Here is a 14,358-nt window from a genome sequence, read left to right as displayed (position 1 = left end):
AGCAGGTCGAGTCCCAGACCCAGCAGCTTAAACTCACGCCGGGCACGTGTGCATGTGTGCCCAAGATCCTGAGAGAAGAATGGAGGAGAAGGGATTGTGGCATGGCCATCCCCCCTGGGGGGTGATTTCTCACTCTCTGTCTCTCTGTCTCTCTCTGGTGAGGGTACATGCCCTATATGCATAAACCTCTCAAAAAAATTGTGTGATCAATAAAATGTGGGGGTAAAAGGAATGGAAGACAACTCTAGACACCAGAGATAGTATGAGAAGAGGGGAGGAAAGGGCAGAGGGTCAAACATAGGGGTATACACACACACACACACACACACACACACACACACACACACACATATATATGGTAACATAGATAATTAAGCCACTCTGCAGTATATTCTGGATGGGAAACCACATTTTGTATGCTGTGACGATGCTTAGGGGATGAATGTAAATTAGTTAATTAAGAAAAGTGTTTCAGGGGAAAAAAACGTGAAAACGGTTTTCCTTGAAATTAAAAAAATGCATTAAAAATACCTGTTTGATGACTGCAGTAAGCTATATAGCCCCAGCTAAGTGCTACTTTATAGTATGTTCATTCTACTCACTGAGGTTTATGCCTAAAGTCTGACTTGTGTTTATGGATATGTATATATCAGCTGCGCTTGCTACTGGAAATATTTAGATTAATTAAGTTCATTAGTGAATCAATAAAATGGGGGGAAAAGGCATAGAAAGCAACCATGGATACCAGAGACAGTGTGGGAGGAGGGTGGGACATGGCAGAGGGTGAGAAATAGGGGAACAAGGATGGCAAAAAAAAAGCAACATATACAGGAAACAAGAAATGGAAAATTATTTGTTGATAACACATATGTTGATGTGCTTGAATGAGCCAATATACAGTGTATTCTGGATGGAAAAATCTCATTTTGTATGCTTTAATGATGTATAGCGAATGAATGTAAATAAATTTAAAGAATAAATAAATGAATAGAAATACAATAGTAATCAAGATATAAATAGTCCCTGTTCTTGTGCAACTTATAATCAAGAAAAGAAAGAAAATAAATAACTAAGCAATGACAGTAAGATCCATAACAATGTGTTTTTTTTGGAGAGTTTTTTTTTTTTTAGGTCTTTGCTATAGGACATGTGTGCTTGCCAGAAAGACAGATACAGAGAGATAGAAAGCGAGAAATCACCCCCCAGGGGGGATGGCCACGCCACAATCCCTTCTCCTCCATTCTCCTCTCAGGATCTTGGGCATGCATGCACATATGCCCGGCATGAGTTTAAGCCACCAGGTCCGGGACTCGAACCACGGTTGACTACATGGGAGTCCAGCAACACAGCCATTATGCTAACTGCTGGTCCCATGACATCGTACTTCTTAAATTTTGGAAACTGAGTGAATATTATGGACTCTGAGAAAAACAAACATATACATGTACGCACACACTAAAATATAAAATGAAGAGTTTACAGAATTCTTAATAGAGAGCTATAATTTTTCAAGAGTATCTGAAGTTAAGATTCGACATGTTGATAGCTTACCTAGAAAGAATGGTGCTGTCCTTGAAGACTGGAAACGTGAACAAGTCAGCACAAAATCACAAGTGGGTGAGGTAGGAAGAAGATGAAGTAAACAAAGCCAAAAACATACAATTAAGATACAGCCCTTGGGACCAGCAGTTGGTGTAATGGATATGTCACTGAACTCCCATGTAGTTGACCGCAGTTCAAGTCCCTGACCTGGTGGCTTAAACTCACACCAGGCGCGTGTGCATGCATGCCCAAGATCCTAAGAGGAGAGTGGAGGAGAAATAATTTTAGTGGTGCCATCACCTCCAGGGGGTGATTTCTCACTTTCTGTCTCTCTGTCTCTGTCTTTCTGGTGAGTGCACGTGACCTATAGCAAAAACCTTCCATACACACACACACACACACACACACACACACACACACACACACACACACACACAGTCCCAGCTGTCAAATGAGCTAAATAAGAAACAGATCATGGCTGCCAAATGTTTCATGTCTACAGACACTCTTTATTCAGAAATCTATGGTTTTGGAAGCTTTCAGGTCACCAGCCTCAGAGGCCAGATATAGAACCAAATGCTTTTAACTTTAACAGAATACTGAGACAATGTTTAGAGAAGGAAAAGAGGCATCAAATAAATTGAAAAAACGAATCCAAAACACTCAAATCAGACAGGCACAACTCCTGGTAGGAACCATTTCTAGAGAGAAGGGTAGTGTTTATTATAACTTAAATATAAAAACCACATGCCATTTTAAAAATTACCACTCTTCCCTACAGATCAGAGACTTTTTGCATGTGGGCAAGTACATATTCCTTTTCAGAATGATGATGTTGAAATGATAACTGCTTTCAATCTGCAGAAATCTAAGGTTTCAGTGCTCAGCAATAAATCATGGAAAAATTATGCCTTTCAACTTTAAAAACATTCACTATCACAGACCTACTGCTATAGACTCATAGGCCTGTACCAATTGGTTGCTTCCTTATATATGCCTTGTGTATAATCCTAAACTCAAGAGAACAAGGCAAAGAGCAATGATGATTCTGAGACTGCATTCTGAACTCTAAGAAGTCACAAATTACATGAGACACCCAGACTGATGGATAAAACATCTGTTGAGCACAGGGGACATCTGTATCACCGTATTCAAAGAAAATAATAAAAGCAAAATGTCACAATCATGTCTAAAAGCTCTGGAGGAGCAGAATAAGTAGGAGAGTGATACAGATGGAAATGACACACTGAATACAGAGTCAGATGATGTGGGTTTAAGTCTGTTTTACCACTGAGTAACTTTATATGGAAGCCGTTTAATTTCTCTATCTGTACAACAGGTTTAATGATAACAATCATACCTATTTTAATGAATTGGCATGAGAAGCCAAAATTATGCAATTGTTTTGGAAAACAGTATGGGAATTGATCAAAAATTTAAAATAGAATGACCATATGATCCAGTAGTCTCACTTCTGGGTTTATATCCAAAGGAATTCAAAGCAGGATCTCAAAGAGGTATATACATATCAATGTTCATCACAGCACTGTTCGCAATAACCAAGAAGTAGAAACAACCCAAATGTCCATTGATGGATGAATGGGTAAACAGAATGTGATATTTATGTTTCATAAATATGTATGTATATGTGTATACACACACACACAAACACAAAGGAATGTGACCTTAAAAGAAGGAAATCCTGGGATGAGCAGATGGTGTAATGGTTATATCATTGAAGTCCCACATAGTCGACCAGGGTTCAAATCCCAGATGCAGCAGCTTAAACTCACACTGGGCACGTGTGTGTGCATGGCCAAAATCCCGAGATGAGAATAGAGGAGAAGGGATTGTGGCATGGCCATCCCCCTGGGGGATAATTTCTCATTTTCTGTCTCTCTGTCTCTCTGGTGAGTGCATACACCCTATAGCAAAAACCTCTCTTAAAAAATACATACATATACATATATATATATATATATATATGTATATATATATATACATATATATATATATACACACACACACACACACACACACATATTTCGGTAATATAATGTTAAACCAAACAGTAACGCAATAATGTCCTACTTATTCAGCATTATCAGATAACCCATTTAAGAAAGTTAATTTTTAATTTAAATAAAGCTTATACTTTGAAAAATTTAGAATATTTGCAATTTAACCAGTGTAATGAAAAGTTAACAGTTAATTGCTTACTGCTTTTTAAAACTGGGACCAGCAGGGGGTGTGCCGATCACAGTTCAAGTCCTGGACCTGGTGGCTTGCTTTCCCTCTTTCTCTGTCTCTCTCTAGTCAAATTAAAATAAATGAATGAATAAACAAAAATTTTTAAAAATCCCTCTTTATAAAAAAATTATTTTTGATGATTCAATTTAATCATTGTGATTAAACAATCAACCTGAGGCTATAATATACTCAAGGAGTATTCAGATGCATAGGATTATTGACTCCTACACAAAAAGGGCCTAAAGGATACCTCATATTGTGGAAGGCTGCATATTAGATCTTGCACATGAACAACTGTTCATCCATTTTGTTCCCTTACCCTAACATGGCTGTTTGCTTCTATAAACCTGCTTGCTCTTCCCGTGAGAAAATAGCTTGTGCTAGCTATATAGAAAACCATATCCAGGACGACATCCTGTACCTGCTACTGTCTTTGCTAACTAGCCTGAAACCCTTTTGTTTAGCAATGTAACTGCTTACAAGGAAACCCCAATCCCCTCAGAAATAATTAACCTGCATGATTCAGCTTCTGTAACTGTTTGCATAGAAACCCCTGGTAACTGACTGCCTATAAAAAGACTACTCCAACTTCAGTTGGGGCTACAGTTCTGACTTTTGGCGCCCCCCTCCTCCCCAGCCTCAGACTGTAGTTGCTGGCTAGCTAATACAGACTCCTTTTAAACTTAATCTGGCTTTGGTGGTCGTTCCTTCGGTGGCACTCTACAACAATACCTGTTCTTTCATATATTTTCGGGTTCCTCCCACATTTCAATTCAATTCAATTGCCACTTCATTTTTCACATCGAAGTTTCATTTCTAGACTCCTCACTTTACCTCCACACCTCTAGTTTTTGCTTCTAAATTTTGTGGGTTTTTTTAGATGTTTTTGCTATAGGACACATGTGCTCGCCAGAAAGACAGAGAGAGACAAAGAGACAGAAAGTGAGAAATCACCCCCAGGGGATATGGCCACACTGCAATCCCTTTTCTTCCATTCTCTTCTCGGGATCTTGGGCACACATGCATATGTGCCCAGCGTGATATTAAGCTGCCGGGTGTGGGTCTTGAACCGTGGTTGACTACATGGGAGTCCAGTAACATAAACCTTACACCATCTGCTGGTCTCAACCTGTAACTCCTTTTAACTCACGCACACACGCCAGGTATGAGTTTAATCCACTGGGTCTGGAACTTGAACCGCGGTCAACTACATGGGAGTCCAGTGACATAGCCATTATGCCAATTGCTGATCCCTCTGCTTCTAAATTCTGAGGGGCAGAACCTAAATCAGAATTTAGATGAAGAGCCAATAGATTGAGGATAGTATTCTTTCCCATAGAGTAGAATGCCCAGTAAAAAGTATTTTAGCTATTTAAATACCTTTGTGGGGCCACCCTCTAGACTCTCAGGTTTTTTTTTTTTTTTTATTTTTTCCAATTTCTTTTATACATTCAATCACATATGTAACTTAGCTTGCAAAGTGAATATTCCAACATGTATACATTTCTTACCAGTCCAGTTGAGAATATTATACACATTATTTTCAACAGATAATAACTCATTTCTTTGTCCCACAAATGCCTTGCCTCTCTATTTTTCCCCTTAATGTCCTTCCTCGGACTCTCTTCCTTCATCTACCCTCTTCCCACACTGTATCTGCTATTTATAACCATTTTCTATGTTTCTGTATCCTCTACTCATTCAGTTTCAGCTACAGAGTGCACACAGTCGGTATATATTAAGTGGAGACATAGCCTGGCTTGCTTCACTCAGCAGTAAATCTTCCACATTCATCCACTTTCTGTCAAAAGTCAGGGTCTTGTTGTTTTTCATGGCAGAGTAGTAATCCATAGAGCATATGTGCCACACTTTTTCTATCCATTCATCTGTTTATGGGCATTTGGGTTGGTTCCATGTCTTAGCAACTGTGAATGCTGCAATAAACATCAATGTGCAAGCACTTTTCCGACTAAGGATTCTTAGTCCTTTGGGTAGATACCTAGGACTGAGGTTGCTGGATCTATTGGTAGATCTCTGAGGAATATCCACATTGTTCTCCATAGTGGATGGACCAATTTACATTCCCACCAGCAGTACAGGAGAGTTTCCCTTTCATCACACCCCAGCCAGCACTTATTTTTTTTTTAATTTTAGTCATTCTGACTGGGGTTAGATGGTATCTCATTGTAGTTTTGATCTGCATCTCCCATATAAAGAAGGATGTTGAACATTTTTTCATATGCCTTTTGAATATTCGTATGTGTTCCTTAGAGTGTGGGTTTTTTTTTTTTTTCAGATCATTCACTCATCTTTTAATAGGGTTGATCATCTTTTTTCAGGACAGCTGCTTGAGTTCCCTGTTTATTCTGGTTATTAGTTCCTTATCTGATACATAGTTTACACAAACATTTTCCAATTCTGAGGGCTATCGATTCACACTGATTACTGTGTCCTTGGCAATGCAGAAACTTCTTAATCTGATGTAGACTCTCAGTTTTATTCTAAATGTTGAGATTATTACAAAACTGGCCTTCAAATATGTAGTGATATTATATGTTAATGAGGCAATGACAGCCACAAGAAGATTCTGATTGCTATACACATTAAATTTATTATTCTAACTAGCAACTAATCCATGGGCTTATAAATAAAAAATTAAGCCACATAATCAAAATTATTTGATATACACTATAGTTTTTAGTCTCAGCCATTTCCTACATATAGCACTTAGTAAGGATGAACTTTCACTTTGATAATCTTAATTGATTCTCAAAATAATTTTATGAGGTAACAGGACAGGTGTTCTTGATCCACACAGAGGGAAACTGGGGTTCTAAAAGGTGCACTATATCTATGACCACATAGTTAAGCAAGGATTTAGTACTAGAATCATAGTTCTATAAATCCTAGACTAACGCTCAAACAGTTGAAATTCACACAGGCACGTGTGGGTATGTGTTTAAAATGCTGAGAGGAGAATGCTGGAGAAGGGACTGCAGCATAGCTATTTCCCTAGAGTATGATTTCTCACTTTCTCTCTCTCGCTGCCTCTCCAGTGAGCACATGTGTCCTATTGTAAAAATCTCTCACTTTAAAAAAAATGGTTATTTGGAAATTTTCATGTTGTTTATATTTTACCACAATTTAAAACAATTCAAAATTATTTACCAGACTTTATTAAACATATCCTCTTTTCTACCTCAATAAGGCAGGCTAAGAATGAGAAGGCTATTTTATAAACAAGAAAGTACTTGTTAAAAATGGCACATTAGGGACAAGCAGTTAGTGTAATGGCTATGTTGCTGGACTCCAACGTAATTGACTGTGGTTTGAGTCCCAAACCCGGAGGCTTAAACTCACACCAGGCACGTATGCATGCGTGCTCAAGATCCCGAGAGGAGAATGGAGGAGAAGGAATTGCAACATGGCCATACCCACTGAGGGGTGATTTATTGCTTTTTTTATCTATGTCTCTCTCTGCCTTTCTGGCAAGTGCACATGCCCTATAGCAGAAAACCTCTCCAAAAAAATAAAAAAGGTACATTAAAGATACTAGGCTCACAATATACAAACAACAAACAGACAGAACTGAGGAAAATAATCCCATTTACCATAACCACAAAAAGTATAAGATAACTAGGAATAAAACTAACCAAAGAACTCAAAGTTAGTTAGTTTCTATAAGGAAAACTATGAAAACCTATAAAAAGATTTTGAAAACAACACAAAAAAGTGGAAGGACATCCCATGTTCCTGGATTGGGAGAATTAATATAATCAAAACAGTAATCCTACCCAACTTAATCTACATTTTTAATGCAATCCCTATAAAATTACTAGACATTCTGCACAGACCTAGAAAAGGGAATCATAGAATTTGTTCAGAATCATAAAAACAAACAAACAAACAAACAAAAACGAAAAAAAAAAAAACGTATTGCTAAAGCAATCCTGTGCAAGAAGAGTGGAGTGGGTGGCATCTCACTTCCTGATCCCAAAATATATTACAAACCTATGATAATCAAAATAGCATGATATTTGCACAAAAATAGACATGAGGACCAATAGAACATAATAGAAAACCCAAAAATAACCCCCAAAACATACAGTTAACTGATCTTTGACAAAGGGTACCAGTCAATCCACTGGGAAAAGCAAAACCTCTTTAGAAAATGATGCTGGAAAAATTGGGTATCCACCTGCAAAAAGATGAATCTGAACTCCTGTTACCATTAACAAAAATCAACTCAAAGTGGATCAAAGATCTAAACCTAAGGCCGCAAACTATAAAAACGACTGGTAGAAAACACTGGGTAAACTGGGAAACATTGGGGTAGGCAGAGACTTCCTAAGAAAGACCCCCAAAGCACAGGCATTTATCGCCAAAATAGATAGGTGGGATTACATCAGATTATGAAGCTGCATAGGACACAGTAATTAGTCTGAATAGACAACCCTTAGAATGGGAGAAAATTTTTGTTTACTATGTCTCAGATAGGGGACTGATAAGCAGAATACACAGGAAACTCAAGCAGCTTGCCCAGAAAAAAAATGATTAACCCAATTAAAAGACAGGAAAATGAGCTGAATAAACAATTCTCTAAGGAAGACATATGGACAGCCAAAATGCATATGAAAAAATGCTCAAAATCCCTCATCAAAAGGGAAATGCAGATCAAAACCACAATGAGATACCACCTAACTGCAGTCAGAATGGCAAAGATTTAAAAAATAATAATAATAATAAAAGTTAAGTGTTGGTGGGGATATAGTGAAAGGGGAACTCTCCAACATTGTTGGTGGGAATATAAATCAGTCCAACCACTGTGGAGAACAATATGGAGGTTCCTCAAAGACCTTCAAATTGAATTACCATATGATTCAGCAATTCCATTCCTGGTATGTACCCAAAGGACAGGAGAACCCTCAATCAGAAAAGCACGTGCACAACTATATTTATTGCAGCATTATTCATGATTGATAAGATATGGAACCAACCCAAATGTCCACAAACAGATGAATGGATTGAAAAAGTATGGCACATATACTTCATGGAATACTATTCAGCTGTAGTAAACAACAAGACCCTGGCATTTGATAGAAAGTGGATGAACATGGAAGAGTGAGGCAAGTCAGGCTATGAAACAGAGACATTATATGTCTCCATTTAACATATACCAACTATCTATACTCTACGGTACAGACTGAAAGACTGGAGGACATAAAAACATTGAAAATTGTCATGGGCACTGGGGACAAAGTGGAAGGAGAGTGGGAGAGAGAAAGAAAGCAGGAAGGGAAATTTGGGAAAAATTGAGAAGACATTTGTGGGACATAGATACGGTTTGTTGCCTGTCGATGATGTTGTGTATAGTAGTCACAACTTGCCTGATGTGTGGCGTATATCACGTTGAGTAAAATCTCTTTACAATCTAAATAATATATAGCAATTGAATGTATAAATAATAAATAATCATAATAACAATAAATTAAAGAAAAAAGATACTAGGCTCATTTCAGTTATACACTTGGGACCTAAAAGGGGAAGAAAAAAATCCAGTATGGCTTTTCATGTGGAAGTGTTTTTTTTTTTTTTTTTTTTTCAGTATTAATCTTTTAGAGCATTTCTTCATTTATATCAATTTCGGAAGCATTCTGAAGGTAGTCCAGATGCCAGATCAGGAATGAGAATTCCTGGGTCCTATTTCCATCATGGCCAAAGGTCCCTACAATCAAAAAGTGCTGCTGCAGCAACTAAAAACTGGGAAAGAAACAAAGGGAGAAAAAAGACAAACAAGCCAAATAGCCTGCCATCGAATGTGAAATTATTAATTAATTTTCCTCTCCAACTTGTTTAGGTCCAGTGTGTAATGGATTCTGCTTACATATTTCTTCTAGGGTTTTTTAATTACTTCTGTACCAACTGGATTCCAGTGAGAAGCTCAAAAAGAGGTCAACTTTCTAAATCCGAGGATGTCTAATTATTTGTGAGAGAAGTTCTACATACATCTCCAATTATGTACATTAACCCTGTCCTATGGCTTTGTCTATCAAAATAAATATCTTTAAATTAGTCAATGTTGAATCCCTGGGTTATGTAGGCAAATTTAAAGATTCAGTACTATAAAAAGAGATGTACCATCTACACACATATTCACACCCACACTTTACTGTTACTATACTTTTCTTCCAAGCCAACATCAGCTGCCTCTAAATCCATGTTATGAACACCTAGCCTTCTCCACAACCCCATTTAGGCCTGTTTGTTCAACCTCAGCTCTAATGAAACAGGCAGAGAAAGGATTTTCCATATTTGCTGTGAATTTCAACAACTAAAAATTCCTACATAAGACACTGTACTTGGAATTATCATATGACACTCTCAGTGCATTTTTAACCCACTCTCCTAATTTAGGCATAAGCAAATCACCAGCTGGTAAGGGGGAAGGAAGTCTCTTTATAGCACACTGCATAATATTCATGGGCAAGAGGAAAGACATTCTGGGAAGGGAAGGATCTGTGTTGAGAATCAAGGCAGGATGGGGTCAACAGGTGGCATGGTGATTGGGTCACTGGACTCCCATATGGCCAACCATGGTTTGAGTCCCAAACCTGGAGGCTTGCTTTCTCACTTTTCTTCTTGCTCTCCCTCTCTCTATCTCTGTCTGGTCAACTTAAATAATAATAATAATAATTTTTTTAAAAGAATCAAGGCAGGAGATCAAGTTCCATTATTGACAAGGGCACTGTCTTTGTTAATCCTTAAATGAACTGTTTAGCTGTTCTGTGTCCCAATTTATCTCCTGTAAAATAGGGTCTTATTACTCATTTACATAAAATAGGGTGTTATTACTCATTTACAGAATACTGAGGGATAGTACATTAGGCATTTTGACCAGACCTACAGATTATTCTCTCTCTCAGTACCAGAAGACTCACACAGTAAGATATCACTCTCAAGTACACCACAAATAATTATGCTAATCTTTCTCAAATTATTATTATGAAAAAGGAGAATAAGACGAAGCACAATAATACCTTCTTTGAGTGAGGCTGCTTTCATATGCAATCCCAGAGGGCTTTCTGATCAATCCCTACTTTATTGTTACTGCAGTATTTGCAAGGCTGTGTGACAGGATGAAATATGCACTCACATTCCTGTGCTCTTCTCTTTGTAAACTATATTATTTAATTCTCAAGGGATGACCCACACTGAACTCCAACTAAGTTATCAATAACTACATTTTAAGTTTATTTATGGTATAACCATTGCCATAAATATGTTTTTAAATATACTTAAGCAGTAGAGACTAACATTTATTAAGAATATATTACTTTCAAATATATTATTTCATTTACATACTCAGTGATCAAGGTTGGTATTACTACCTCCGTTTCAGAAAACTGAGAAGCTCACAGTTTGCCCAATATCACCCAACTTAGTTGATAGCAGATAGGAAATTTGAACCCAGACCTGTGTCAAAACCAATGCTCATTCCCATAACATAATACGATTGTGCTAACTAAGCTCTGTCATACTATTCCTTGCTAAGGAGCTCAGTTTCCTAGAGAATATACTGAAGCCTAAGCTCAGTAACCTAACTTCAACCAAGACTATATCTTAGCTACTTTAGTCCCAAATGTTCTTTAGGTGCATAAGATTAAAAAACAAAATAGAAGACTTAATTAAAGTTCTGGGGTCCAAATGCTATAATTTCCTCTGATGCAGTAGTTTCCAGTGTGCTCAAAAGGACAGAAATTACTGATGAAAGACATCTACAAGGTAACAATCTAATTCCATTCTTTCTCTAGCTCTCATCTGTCTTGGCTGATCCAGGTGGCCTGAAAACAAAGAATTTGACTCCACGACCTCCCAGAACCCTTTTGAACATTATAATTCTGATTAACTTTTATCCTACTTACATAGTAGAACCTGTGATGATTGTCTAAAACTTAGTTTTAGAGGCCAGATTGCTCTATTTTAGTAAATGTACCATAAATTACATCTTGCAACTGCTACACTCTTAAAACCCCTATTAAGTCGCACTAAAAAAAATTACACTGAAATAACAAAAATCACACCAATCAATCACAAGGAAACCTGAAGCCAATCAGGAGCATAGTGGTTATGTCAGCTGGATCCCACATAGCAGACTGCCCAATTCAAATCCCAGACCTGGCAGCTTGAAAAACATACAGGAGGCTTTCCTAAGATTGCAAGAGCTAAGAAGGGTTGTGGCATGAGGCCACGTTTGTGGAAGATGTAGATTTCTTCATGAAACAGCCTAAGAATGAGACTGCAGATACAGTACTAAAGAGGCTGGATGAACAGTATCAGAAATATAAGTTAATGGAACTCAACCTGGCTCAAAAGAAAAGAATGTTTAAAAGTCAGATTCTTGAAATTAAACAGACTTTGAAAATTCTAAAATACATGCAGAAGGAAAAAGTCCACCAATTCAAAGGAGACCAAATTCTTGCTGGCAGATAGCTATACTGCAAAGCTTCAGTTCCTCCTATCAATAAAGTGTGTCTATGGGTTGGGGGATAATGTAATACTTGAATATAATATTGACAAAACTCAGATATTGTTAGAAAATAACATCGATTACCACAAAGAATCTTGATTGTCTTGAGGAAGACCTTGACTGTCTTCAAGATCAATTTACCAACAAGAAGTAAGTATGGCCAGGGTTATAACTGGGATGTGAAAAGAAGAAACAAAGATGATTCTACCAAGAATAAAGCATAATGCCGGCAATTAGAAACGTGGTTCAGTTTTCCAGACATGTTATTCTAAATTCACCAATGTTTATTCTTAAAGACTGACACAACTTTGAATGAGTTTTTAAAAGTAAGATTGATACCTAAATCCTAAAAATAAAAAGATAAACATACTTTATTTATAAAAGCAAAATGTTTCAGTAGTTTTAAATTAGTATTTTTCTCACATTTCCAAGCAAAGTTAATGCTGCTTTTATCATTTCTTTTGTCATAAGAAGACTCTTAGCCAAGAACTGTGAGGTATGCTTTAGACACTAGTCTGGTTTACTTTTTCTTTATTAGCTGATGTCACTATCACTTGAGGTTGCATTGTTTGAGAGGTAGGAAAGACAGTTTGAATATTTGTAAACTTGCTTTTCTTTAGTACTTGGGGAACTTCATGATCCTCTGTTGCTGTCACTTGTCTATTGTAAATAAGGTTTTCTGAATTACTGTTTGACCAATAACATATTATGATATTCTGGACTTTGTAAGAAACAGTAATTTGCCTTCCTATAATAGCAAGAAGGCTATGAAGAGCACATATTTTTCTCGTGCCAAGTAAGAGCACAGGGTCTTTGCAATACCAACATAATGGAGAGCTTGGTTAATGTGAAATAATATTATCCATTCAATACTCTTGGCTAAAATGATTTAGTATTTCTCAACAGTTCTCCAAATACCTTTAACAGGAATATCATTAATATCAGTATAAGTCTGCAATGGTTGAAATGAGTTGTAAGCTTTTTTGTTCATGATAAAAACCTCATAGGAATAATCTTCATAAAAAAAAAAAATCCTGTGGATAGCCATTGGGATACACTGACTAGTATTGGGCAATACAGATTCTGGTAAAAACACAAATGTATGATTTCATCTTCATGTAGTAAGAAGCATAATTGTACAATGTTTTGTATTTGCATTTCATGATATTAAAATGGTGATGTTAAAAAGAAAAATAATAAAGAAAAAGAAAAACAAACAAAAATAAATAGGGTATATGTGCATGTGTGCTCAAAATCATGAAAGGGGAGAGAAATGGAGGAAAAGTGGTTGCAGCATGACCATGCCCTATGAGGGCTGCTTCCTCACTTTCCCTTCTTCTCTCTCTCTCTCTCTCATATGCCCAAGAGCCCTCTAGCAAATTAAAAATAAATAAATATAAAGAAGATCTATAGAAGCTCAGAGGTGCTCCTGTTCATAATATTCTTTTTTTTAGATTTCAATAAAATATTATCTGACCAGTTAGAGAAAGCCTAACTGGGCAATATGCTCTGAGATTTCTGTGGTTCCTATCTCATTGCCTTCACTACTTGGCATATTACATCACCGTTGACCATAAAGGAAACTGCTGCCTGAACCCTTTAATGAACCAGTAGTTCCCAAATCTGTCAAAGAGAGAAAAGTAACTCTGTTATCTTATGAAATACATTTTTAAAAACATGGGTTTCTCTGCCACCATAGCTGCAGACTGTTTGTATATTACATGTACAATATACCTAAGGCTAAACATGCCAGTTCAAAGTTCAATATCAACAAACAGACACAGACTATTCAGGAGCTTTGTAATTTCAACGATTAACTAAAATGAGAAAGAGGAAAGAGGGATTCACAACCAAACAACCAACAGTAGACAATCAAAAGGATCGAACTTGTTTCTGCATTGGACAACCGAAGTATTTCTGTGTTTCTGATTGGCGATTGGGGAAAACAAAACTAATCCCTGGATGATAGTTTATTTGGATCAAAACTGAGATTGGGTCAGTCTCTGGGGTAGGTACTATGTGATATATCATGGATCAAC

General features: G+C 37.0%; 1 protein-coding gene and 1 pseudogene across 2 annotated transcripts in view; one reads left to right on the top strand and one right to left on the bottom strand.

The window, feature by feature from the left end:
• Nucleotides 1–14,358, bottom strand: part of LOC102479358 (oligophrenin-1-like) — a 248,080-nt gene that overhangs the window by 198,803 nt on the left and 34,919 nt on the right. The window lies entirely within an intron of this gene.
• Nucleotides 12,040–12,543, top strand: LOC106735897 (prefoldin subunit 3 pseudogene; annotated as a pseudogene).

Source organism: Tupaia chinensis, unplaced genomic scaffold (genome assembly GCF_000334495.1).
Source record: "Tupaia chinensis unplaced genomic scaffold, TupChi_1.0 Scaffold000566_1, whole genome shotgun sequence".
Taxonomy (NCBI): domain Eukaryota; kingdom Metazoa; phylum Chordata; class Mammalia; order Scandentia; family Tupaiidae; genus Tupaia; species Tupaia belangeri.
The sequence above is the reverse complement of the archived record's forward strand: the minus strand, read 5'-3'. Positions and strand labels throughout refer to the sequence as shown.